General features: G+C 40.1%; 2 pseudogenes; both read left to right on the top strand.

Moving 5' to 3' along the window:
• Nucleotides 1-7,896: 7,896 nt before the first annotated feature.
• On the top strand, nucleotides 7,897-10,247 carry LOC140932213 (uncharacterized; annotated as a pseudogene).
• Nucleotides 10,248-10,262: 15 nt separating this feature from the next.
• LOC140932212 (uncharacterized) lies at nucleotides 10,263-11,080 on the top strand (annotated as a pseudogene).
• Nucleotides 11,081-11,709: the final 629 nt, after the last annotated feature.

Below are 11,709 nucleotides of genomic sequence, written 5' to 3'. Positions count from 1 at the left end.
AATCCTATGAATATTTCTGCGACTTGAGGAGCGTGATCACTGGCTTCTGTAGTGTTTTCGTGTGTTTCGTGAGACACGTATGGCTGGAGACACATATGGCTCGAAAATCGATACAGGATTAATTCAACGTAATTAACAAGACAACTAAACAACGTCTACATGCACTGCCGAACGTAGCTTCAGTAGCATGAAGAAACTAAAATCTCCTCTGCGAAGTACGATGACGGACGAAAGATTAAGCTCCCTAACAATCCCTCATATACATAAACATAAGAACGTGGATTGACAGGTTGGTAACGGAGTTTGCCCGTCGACGCCTCGCCCTTTGCTTGTGACCTGTCTTCATTGTTTTTGTACAACTTTCCACTGAATTTTTGCCGCATTATTTATTGAAAATGCCCCGCAGAAAAACCAGGAGATGGAATTTCCAAGACCCTAAATTTCAAAATTTTCTGGGGGAGCATGACCCCAGACCCCCCCAGATATAAGCGCCTTCGGCGCTTAGGAAAAATTTTTTCTCGTGCGTACATCTTCAAAATCCCACGCTACGCCCCTGATATTTGCAGTTAAACATTCAGACTGTAACAGTTAGAAATAGCATGTTCTCATATACAGGACACACGTTAGGGACTGTTCGTTATTTATGCCTAAGGGGGGGCCGGTGTTTAGAGTGGGGGGGGGAAATTTTCAAAATCAATGAAAAAGGGGGGGTGTTTTTTTAAAATACAAATAAGGGAGGGGGGGTAAGCTTTTAGAAACTGTTATTTCAACACTTGTGTAGCCGTTTTGCAGACACATATTTAAAAAGTTGAACTCTGTATCGAGAATTCTATTTTAATACAAAGCGCCTGGTCTTTTATAGTTTGAAAAGCCAAGAAAACGTGACGTGGAGTAGCGTTATTTAAAGATTCCAATATATATTAACTTATTAAATCCCTTTACACGCAATCTGATATTTAATAATAGCATTGTTTATAATTTTTGTCTCCAGTTTCAGAAGTACATCCTCGTGGTTCAATCCTTGCAATGAGGGGCAATGAGGTCCTTACAGACTTTCCTACCGTTGACTTCTCTCTTAAATCTGATCTTTTCTGGGCCCAAGTTAACACCGGTGTCACAGTGATATGTGTATCCCCGTGATATGTGTATCCCCGCACACATATCCCTAGTGATATGTGTATCCCGGGTGGGGATACAATAAACACTGATGCTCATCCACGACACAATAAGGAAATATCTTCTCTTGCTAAAGGAAATGTCGTTGATATCATCTAACATAACTAGTAACACAACTAGGGTTAAGACAGGAATCAAACAACATGCAAAGGTGGAATATTGTGGCCCTCGCAGAAGGGATACACATATCACTGACCCGGCGCAGAGATATGTGTATCCCCTGTTTTTCTTCTCTTGCTAAAGGAAATATCGCCCATATAATCTATCAGAACAACTAGTAATACAACTAGGTTTACAGGAATCAAACAACTAAAAAGGTGGATTATTATGGTGCTTGCACGGGGGGATACACATATCACCGGACCAGCGCAGAGATATGTGTATCCCCTCTCTATTTTTTTACTTTTCGACTTATCCCTTGCTGAATGAAATTTTGTCAGTCATACTTATTTAACGCGACTAGTCACATATGAATTATAATCACGTTGGATAAGGAGAGGAGCAAGAACGAATGTTTACATCAACATTGCGGCCCACGAAGAAGTAAACTCGCCAGAGACAGCTTTCCGATTATTTTGTCTCGAATCGTTGCTCTTTTGTCGATTGTGTTGCTCGTAATCTTGAATCGTTTGTTGTCCCTTTGACGATGATTCGCAAAATTCACAAAAACAACAGAAATAAAACCGACACTTGTTTGGAGGGGTGGGGGGTAGGGGATACACATTTCACTGGCAGCCATATTGGAGGGATACACATATCACTAGGGATATGTGTACGGGGATACACATATCACGGGGATACACATATCACTGTGACACCGGCGCTGCAAATTCGCTTTCCTTATTTAGAGCTTCCATACTGTACGATCACAAATGACCTTGCAATGGATTTTGGTATATCGGCAACCGGCCAAACCACGTGTTGTACGCAATTTCGCAATCGGAGGCACGTCGCGTCCTAAGGGGAGGGGGGGTGGGGGTAGGGGGTTACATTTTGGACCTGTCACATAAACGGGCGGGGTAATTTTTTAAAATACCCACTTCCGGGGAGGGGTAAATTTTTCATATGCCTGAATTGCTTGAAAAACACCGACCCCCCCCCCCCCCCCCCCCCCCTTAGGCATAAATAACGAACAGTCCCTAACTAATTCTACGTGTAAATGCTGGGACGTAAAATAAGGAACAACAAACTGACGTATAATCTTGATATAAAATAGAGACAAATTTATTTGTTGGGTCGGTTGTAGTTGTGGAATAAAAATGTCTCCGCACTTATGCTTGCGCCGAAAGTGTCAACAAGCTTTTGAGTCTCGCAGCTGTTTTATTTTGAACTCAGAAATAACATGCAAAGCTCTTCCACTAAATGGGGAGCTTTGCGTGGATCAGCATTATACCGCTTGTGCCCGAGCGTTTGTTTCAAAATAAGGAGATGTTTTTGCAAAAGGTTATTCAAATTTGCACCTTTACTGGGCCACTAGTTGTATTCATATAGAACACCCTGGTGAATAATAATATGCTCATTTCAATCATTCTTAACCGTGTTGTGTGACATCATTACATCAAAAAAGCTTGCTTGTTAAAAAGATTATGCTTCTCATTTCAGCTCAGAGTTTTCATGGACGAACACTGTGTTGAACTGAAAACAGTTTTTGACAAGCATGAGTTTGGTTTATAAGGTCCAGTTAATCTGTTATAAAACGTTGTGTTTCAGGCGTGGGATTCAAATTTGTCTCCTGCCTCAGTCACGCAAGCTCCCTGCCTCTTCCCCGGGGAGGACGGTAAAAACACAGGTAGTACCTGAACAGATAGGCCCTTTGCAGCTAGCCATTCACGTGGTACAAAACCGCCGTGCTGGAGAGCAAAAGTCGCACTGGGACAAGACAAACAGAGAAAATTACCATTTACAATTATATATGCTCCTATGTATGTCTTTTATTTGTCTTGTCCCAGTGCGACTTTTGCTCTCCAGCGTGGCGGTTTTGTACCACGTGAAGAGCTAGCTGCAAAGGGCCTATTCAAGGCACAGGATGCGCAAGATGCCGAGTAACTCATTTCTTGGCCTATTGGTAAATAATAAACAACGCAAAAGGCGGGGGATGGGCAATCAGTGAGTCTTACAGAAAATGTTTGCAGTGCATCAGTCAAATCCAACTGCGCCGTGCCCCCTCCCTTCCGGGCTAACTCCTGGGCATTAGCATCTCTTTTTTCCTTGGATGGGAAATTCCCGGTGGCTGGGACATTTGAGATGTCAAATGCCCCGCGGTGGGGACGAAAAAAGAGGGCAAATGCCGCGTCCACAATCCACACTGTAACAGTTTTAATTGATCGCGCGGTCGAATTATGGTGTGTCAGTTAATGTCTGCCTTTGTAATAGCGCTATTCTTACTAAGCCGTGACAAACCATTTATTATCTTTCTTTTATGAAAGTTCGCGGTAAGAAAGTGCCAAAAAATTGAAATCAATAATAATGCTTGAGGCGATCTGTTCTGAACTGTTTTAATAATATGAAAGGAAGCTCTTCAATAATAGATTGATCATACATGATCATAGGATTAAAATCATTACGCCTAAACTTTATTCAAATCCTAGATCAAAAGAAATTGAATTCATCAAGGCAATAGCTCCCGATTTCGCAGTACAAGTTGTGTCTTGACATTTAGCAATGAAAAAATGCATGCAAAAAATCGGGAACACATGCCTCTAAAAACCTCTACAAGTTTTTCGCGTCCTTGATAGAAGAGATAAAAAAAAAAAAAACAATAAAGGATTTTTTTATGTAATAAAGAACAATAACTATCCAAAGAATCACGTTCACAAAAAAATTGTGCCACCTGACCATGTTTTCCCTTTACTTGTCGTTTATTACTCAGTTACTCAATATATTATATCTTTGCCACAAAAGTAATAAGTTGCTCCATGTCTCTTTCATCGTCATGATTTATTTCGCGAACAGTGTATATGCGGCCATTTCCGAATTTCAGAAGTTTGCCGTTATCGTGACCCTAAATCTATATATGGTTTATCTACGACGAAAGGACGTACGCCGTATCTTTTGTATTTGCACTATATATTGTCAGGTGTACAGTTTGCCTGCTGTAAAAATGATCTCAGACGCACAATTTGAGACGATGAGGTAAGCCATCGGGCAATAGCTGTGTTGAAGGCGTTCCTGGAAAAGCCAGTCAGGGGTATGGATTTACTAAAATATTATTCACTTGACTGTAAATACCCGGGTGGCTATCGTAAAATAGTCAGAATATAGCAGAAAGTAGGTTAATTTTAATAAAAAAATTACACCGTTAAAGCTAGTTAACAGGAATGGAAACCAGTTTCCGCATCCTTTTCCAATAAAACAAAACCACTATAGAACTAACTTTCTTTAATGACGGCGAACGGTGTTCCCTCCCCAGTAATATGTCAACATGAAGAAAGGAGAACCTTGATTATATACGTTTTATACAGACGGAGAGGCTCCACAATGAGGTCCAACCCCTTCCCCTTTTATCAAAACCCGATTATTGACAGAAAAAGTAGCGCTTTTTTTATACCTTCCAAACTGCTGTAAATGCGCTGTCTTTGAAATATGAAGAGACTGCAAACCAGACAGTTTTTTCGACTTTTTAAAGATATAAAATGCATCTGTAATCCCTTTCGGGCCTTCTTACAAACCGAAAAGACTTGATTTCCCAATCCTTTAATATGGTTCCGGCAACAAGTGAAATCCCTACCTTTTTTACCTGAAGCCTTTGGGCTGGAGCCTTCCCGTACAGACAAATGTAGGGAGTTTCCCCCAGGTACTATAGAAAAATTGTTAGGATCCCCCTGCACTTCAGGTTATAAACAATGTATCAATCAATTTTTCCCCAGTGGAAAGGGAAGAACGAATTAATGACTTGGTAGAGAAAATAAGAGCACAAAGAGGAAATAAAGCAGAAAAACAAAAGTCTAAGACGGTGAACGTTGCAATGCCCAAGAAACCAGCGGTAGTGAGGCGCCGCATGCTTTATATATAATATTAATATATAAATATTCGGGCACGAAATCAAATTGAGCCAATTCGCAGACGACACAAACCTTTTTTGTGCAGATTTGATCTCCGTTGAAAATGCTTTGAAAACGGTGGGAGATTTTGGGAGGCTAGCGGGTCTCAAGTTAAACATAAAGAAATCGAAAGCAATTTGGTTGGGAAAATGGGAAAAAAACAAAAGTTATCCTTTACAACTAAAATGGTTACATAGTCCGGTTCGCCTCTTAGGAATTCATGTCTCTTATGATGAGAAGGGTAACAATGAATTGAACTTTAATCTGAAAATACGAAAACTTCAAACAAAGCTGGATATGTGGAGATCTAGAGACCTCACACTATTTGGGAAGGTACTGATAATTAAGTCCCTAGGATTGTCACAATTAATTTATTCAGCTTCAATTCTTAATGTTCCTGAAGATATCGCAAGCACAGTGAAAACAAAGCTTTTTAGTTTCTTATGGAAAAACAAAAGGGATAAAATCAAACGAACTGGGCTCTATCAGGATCTGGGAAGAGGCGGAATACGTATGGTAGACATCGACATAATGTTTAAAGCTCTAAAACTAGCCTGGATTCCAAGATTACTGACTTCAGGGAACCAGAATTGGAAAACAGTTCCTGATTATTACCTAAGAAAATTCGGAGGTTTGAACTTTTTACTGAGATGTAACTACGATGCGAAATACATAAAATCTATTCCATTGTTTTACCGAAATATTCTAGTATACTTCAGTGAATTAAAAACTCTGTACAGCTTTGATCAAGCACAAAATATAATTCTATTCAACAAAAAAGAAATACTTGTTGACAGTAAAACCTTTTTTATCAGGGAATGGTTTAAAAAAGGTATCCTGTCAATACAAGATCTCTTACACAATACCGGTCAACCAATGACCTACCAGGAATTTACGAATAAGTATTCCTGTAAAACTAACTTCCTTCAATACTATCAAGTTATTAGCGCTATCCCAAAGCACCTATTAGCCAAAGCAAAATCAACGAAGCCAATTAATAAAGAGTTATATTCTGATAATAATCTTAGTCTACAATTAAATGAATCGATAACTCTATATCTGAACAAAATCAGGACTAGCGACTTCTATACGTTATTATGCACAAAAATCCACACAACAGGTCATTCTGGGCCACAGAGATGGAGCAAAGATCTTTCCTTGGATGAAGATAAATGGGAAAAAATATTCACCTCCCTAAAAACCGTCTGTAGAGAGACCAAATTAAAGGAATTTCAATATAAATTAATCCACCGAATTGTAGTCACCAAAAAGGAACTTTACCGCTATGGAATCAAGGAAGATGATGAATGTATATATTGTGGTGAAAAAGACTCTATTAATCATACTTTTAGAGATTGTCATTTCGTCAAGATTTTCATTCAACGGGTTATCAACTGGTTCAATATAGAAAACAAGATCAATTTCAACCCATCTAGCGAAGAAAGACTGTTCGGCATCCTCTCGGACTTACATGAAAAGGTACTAGTAAGGAAATTCAATTATACCATGTTGTTTATGAGATACTACATCTACGCCAACAAACTACACAACAAACCAATTCTCCTCCAAGACTTCGTTGGTAAAATGATAATTAAATACAGAATTGAAAAGCTATAAAATAGACATGAAAAATAACTCCTCTGACCTACTAACTATTTTTTTTTTGTGTGTGTGTTTATGTGGGTGTGTGTGTGCGTGTGATGTACTAGAATTGTAAGTAGTGTAACCATTGTAATTATTAGTAGTACGAGCATCGTATGGATGGTATTGTCAGTATAGCCAATATTGTAAATAGTGCAAGTATAGTGAATATTGTTAGTAGTATTTAGTTTCAGTAGTGTTTAGTACTGTAAACATTTAATATATGTCTGTAAGGCAAAAAATAAATAAAATAAAATAAATAAAAAAATATATATATATAGGTTGGCTCCACCGATAAAGCGCGGATTCGCGATACAAGCAGATAAAAACCAAAGGACGGTGGAGGTGTTCGAGACTTCTATTACAATGATGATGAACAGATCACTGTTGAATCCCTCAAGATGAAGGCAAGAAAACGTTTCTCTCCGGAGGGTGTGTCCAAGTATGGTGCTATTGAAGATATGTACGCGACCCGAAATGATCCCCGAGGAATTATCGGAATCGAATGGGATGACGTTTAATTCCCGAAGATGCTAGAATTACGAGAATAAAGTAAATTAAATAATTTTGACTCGACTGGTTTAAAGTGTTGATTTATTAATATATTTTGGACAATTTTTTAAATAATTATAACTCCTTTTTATAATAACGAATTTTGCAAGAAACTTTAGAGTTTAAATTGAAGGTTTAATCGTGCAAATAGCATCTCGTTAGACCCGGTTTAAACGTCAAATTTCACATGTGCCGAGTCTGATACCTATTTGGTTCTACTTGAATAAGTAAATCCACCATTTTAGACGTCGAATCATGAGCGAGTTTTTATAGAGTTGGGAAAAAATTGAGAATTGTGGGTTATGATAAATTAAACATGATTTAAAAATTTGATTCGGCACAAAAGACAACGGTTGAACTTCTGTCGAGATTTGACTGGCTCAGTCGAAGATGCCACAGAAGTCGCGTTGTCGAATTTAATTTTAGTTAAACGCCGAACTTCCTATGCATTCAATACCTGAGTTAAATTTGGCACATGTGAAATGCGATGTTTACACCGGGTCTTGAAAAATGTACATTTCAAGAATATTTGAGATCTCGCTGTCTGTTTTCAAGCAAATGTCACGTGTACCTGATGTCAACACAAGACGACAAGGAAGAGTCGTCCCCCTGCAACCTAAATCAAGCCGAAGATTCTGGCCTGGTATCCTATTGTCTATAAGACAAAGCCGAACGACCATCCACATCGCAGTTGGGAGTATTTATGGGATGTAGCAAAACAGAGATGTCAGAGGAATTTCAAAGTTTAGAGATGAAGAGTAGTACGCCTATGAGAAACTCATCAAGAAGCCAAAGCCCACTCTACGCACCAGCTATTGAAGGGGGCGAAGGAACTTTGTGTACTGTTGAAAATGTAGGTGACCATCGCCTATTAATAACTTATGAATCTGTTACAGAATCATCTTTTTCGGAAGTCCTTCTCACCACAGTTTTGTTTTCAAGGGAACAGTGCTATCATACTAACTCGTTTTCACAACCGTTAACCAGGGACACCCCCTTAGATGAGTATGGCCCCCTGGAAAACGGGTTTACCGTTGTGGGTATCAACAAAGGTGATAAGTGCTTTCTCGACAAGCCCTACGATGATTCTGCAAAGCCATCGTCTAACGAGCCGCCAGATTTCAAGTATGAGTTCCCTCAGGCGGTTGAGAATTCAAAGCGTCTAATCCTCCATAACTCATCGCAGGAGCCCATCAAATGGAGCCTCCATCCCCCATACATGCCCTTGAAGTCAACCCTTTCCCGAGTAGATTTATAATTAGAACGGTTCCCAGGGTAGACTTCGCGCGCCGACGGTGGGAAGAGCCAATCACAACAACGAAATGACACTGCTATTGTACTTCATCGAACAGCAGGAAATTCGGTGTTGACAGGCCAAACACAATCATAAGCTAGTGAAAACGTGACTTTAGCGTTTTCACCCCTCAGAGATTTTCTTTCTTTTCTTTCTAGTGGGTAGATTGTACTGTGGAGAGTTTTACACTCTGACTATGTTAATCTTCATTTTGGTTGCTTGTCTCACAGTTAGAGGCCATGAAGCTGGTCTGTTACATGCATAATGATTAACTACTACCTGCAGTCTGTAGTTCTGACAGGATTCGTTTTCTTAAGCCAATTTTTTTGAGCGTTAAGGTTCTTATTTCGGCTAAGTGACTCAATATTAATCAAATTTCTAGTTTTTCAAGGCTTTTTTTTTCCAAAATGCGTTTATCTGAATAAATACTTGTAGTCCTTGTGGTTGTTTTGTCCGTCAGATAGTGTGAAGATTCCCTGCTATGTTTTGTAACGCCGGGCCCAGCCATTGTTTGCTCGCAAAAAAGTGATCCACAGATGCGAATTCGGAGGAAAGAATTAAGCCTAAACTTCTGCATTAACTGCTGAGAATTGTCCTGTTAGTCAGTCATAATTCTTTTGGCGCAGATACAATCCATTTTGTTTTTCTTGAGATAAGTGGGTCTTTGGACTAGAGCGCGATGTCACAAATTCCTTCGTTAGCAAATTATTCACGGTCGAGCAACTGTTGTTTTCTGTTCAACTTTTCAAGTGCCAGTTTCATCAGGCAACTCTCATGATGATACAAGTCAGTTGTAAAGGAAGACTGCAATTTCTCAAATTTCGGAACTGAAGCATTGCTCGTTAGTTGCTACTTAGGTCATCGCTTTTGCATGCGGTGCTAAACTGGCGAAATCCACTCCACGGTGATGACAAAAATCACATGATCCTGGCACTTTTTCGGCGCTGATCATCGAAAAGTTCCAAATCGTCCACAGATGCTTAATCATCGACTCTTTTCAAGGGGCATGTAAAGCGGCACAAAAAAAAAAAACAAAAACAAAAACACTAGCAAAGATAACCTTTCCGTGACCCTCAGTTCGCTGCCTTTGTCCGATCGCTTCATGCTCAGTCTCAGTCGGGTAGTTCATTAACTTTTATTTCATGATACCCAGATCCCAGCAGCTGTAAAATTGTAAAAATGGACGTATAGTAAACAAGGATAACGGTCGAAGGACGGGCTAATGTGTTCGACTTCATGCAACTTTATTTTTTTCACGGTGACATAGGAGACTCACGGAAATATGACACTTTTCGCGGGAAACAAGCCGTTCTATTTATAAATCTACTCGGGAAAGGGTTGACTCAAGAAATTAATGGAGATGGAGGCTCCATTTGATGGGCTCTTGCCCATCGGAAATCTGGGGCTATGATGGCGACCAACTGGTAATTGGGGTAGTGGTGTCATGCCACATGACTCATGGTGCGCGTTTTGTGTGGTTAAGATTAAAGAAGGGCATCCACTTTGTTGCCTACCAGTTAATAAGCCTGGCAGCTACACTGTAGAGGTCTCTCTTGGTGATGAGAGAGAAGTCCCCGATCCAATTGAGATTCGCCCAATACGCTTGTCAAGAACCTCGCAATCACCATCCGGAGAAAAGGTTCCTGAGGAAGGTTTACATGAAGGTACCTGTGATGGTGGTCATGCCGGCGAACAGCAACAATGCAGAAAGGCAATGCAGCGGTTCCAGCTGTACCAGTGTTGGATAAGGAGGAAATTACATTTTCTGAAGAAATTGGGCGCGGTTCGTTTGGTGTGGTCTTCAAAGGCTCTTGGGCGGGAACTGACGTGGCCGTCAAGGTTTTGGATTGCGAAATGCCAGACGTCTTCAGTCTGTGATCGAAACAGAAGTTCGGGTCCATGACATGATTCGACATCCAAACATTGTACAAATCATGGCCGTGTCGATTTTAAAGAATTCCATCTACGTTGTTTCGGAGTACATTAATGGTCGTAATTTAGACGAGGTACTTTTTGGCGAAGGCGAAGAGTCCGCAAAACTCACCATTCAAGAGAACGACAAGATGAATGTGGCGCGGCAGATTTCTCAGGCGGTTGCGTATTTGCACAATTTAAAGCCCCCGTCGTGCACAGGGACATTAAGCCCGCGAATGTTCTTGTTGCCAAAGGCTCCCTTATAACTAAGCTGTGCGACATGGGCCTCAGTAAGTTAAAGACAGAGCAGTCTTTAAGCCGCAGCACTGCCATCGCTGGAAGTCCAAGCTATATAGCCCCTGAATGCGTTTTACAGAAAAAACAAGCAACAACTCAATCCGATATATGGTCACTGGCATGTACGTTATTGGAACTATTTACCGAACGCGATTGCTGGTTTTAAGATTGGTTGAACGAAAAGAAGCCTGCATCGAGAGGGAATTGTGGAGGTTCTTTTTAAGATATCCAGTTTTTGATGGCTGCCATGGAGACGAAAAAATCGCCTCCTGTGTTGGGATTGCCTTCAGAAACTTGATTGCAACAGATTCTTACAGACTGCTTTGAGTATGACAGTGCCCAGAGGCCTCACGCCATTGACATCGTGAATGCTCTACTACATTAGCTATAAGCCGTGAAGTAGCTTGTAAGGGGTTTGTCTTTCCATTCTTCAACAGGAGATCAACAACTAGTTGATATTGTAAGGAGTGGACTTCCTTCCGGTTGGTGAACTTAAAAAGATGTATCATTTCTAATTATCTACAAGTGTTTTCCATCTGCCACGTTTTTAGATAGGTAGTGTTGTAATCAGTCCAATTATGCATTATGTCCCTAAATCAGTATGGGTGTTTTTTCCCATGCTATACGGCTCCGAGACATTAACAAAGTCTCCTATCTTCTATCTTCCTAAAAAAGGCGCAGTAGAACAACACTTGAAAGAACAAATAGAACAGTAATAGACAATCATCGAACACTATTAAACTGATCATGTAATCATTGTCTCTACGGGAAAATTGTAACTAAACACTTCTGTTG

Source organism: Porites lutea, chromosome 3 (genome assembly GCF_958299795.1).
Source record: "Porites lutea chromosome 3, jaPorLute2.1, whole genome shotgun sequence".
In the NCBI taxonomy this organism is placed as follows: Eukaryota; Metazoa; Cnidaria; class Anthozoa; order Scleractinia; family Poritidae; genus Porites; species Porites lutea.
The sequence above is the reverse complement of the archived record's forward strand: the minus strand, read 5'-3'. Positions and strand labels throughout refer to the sequence as shown.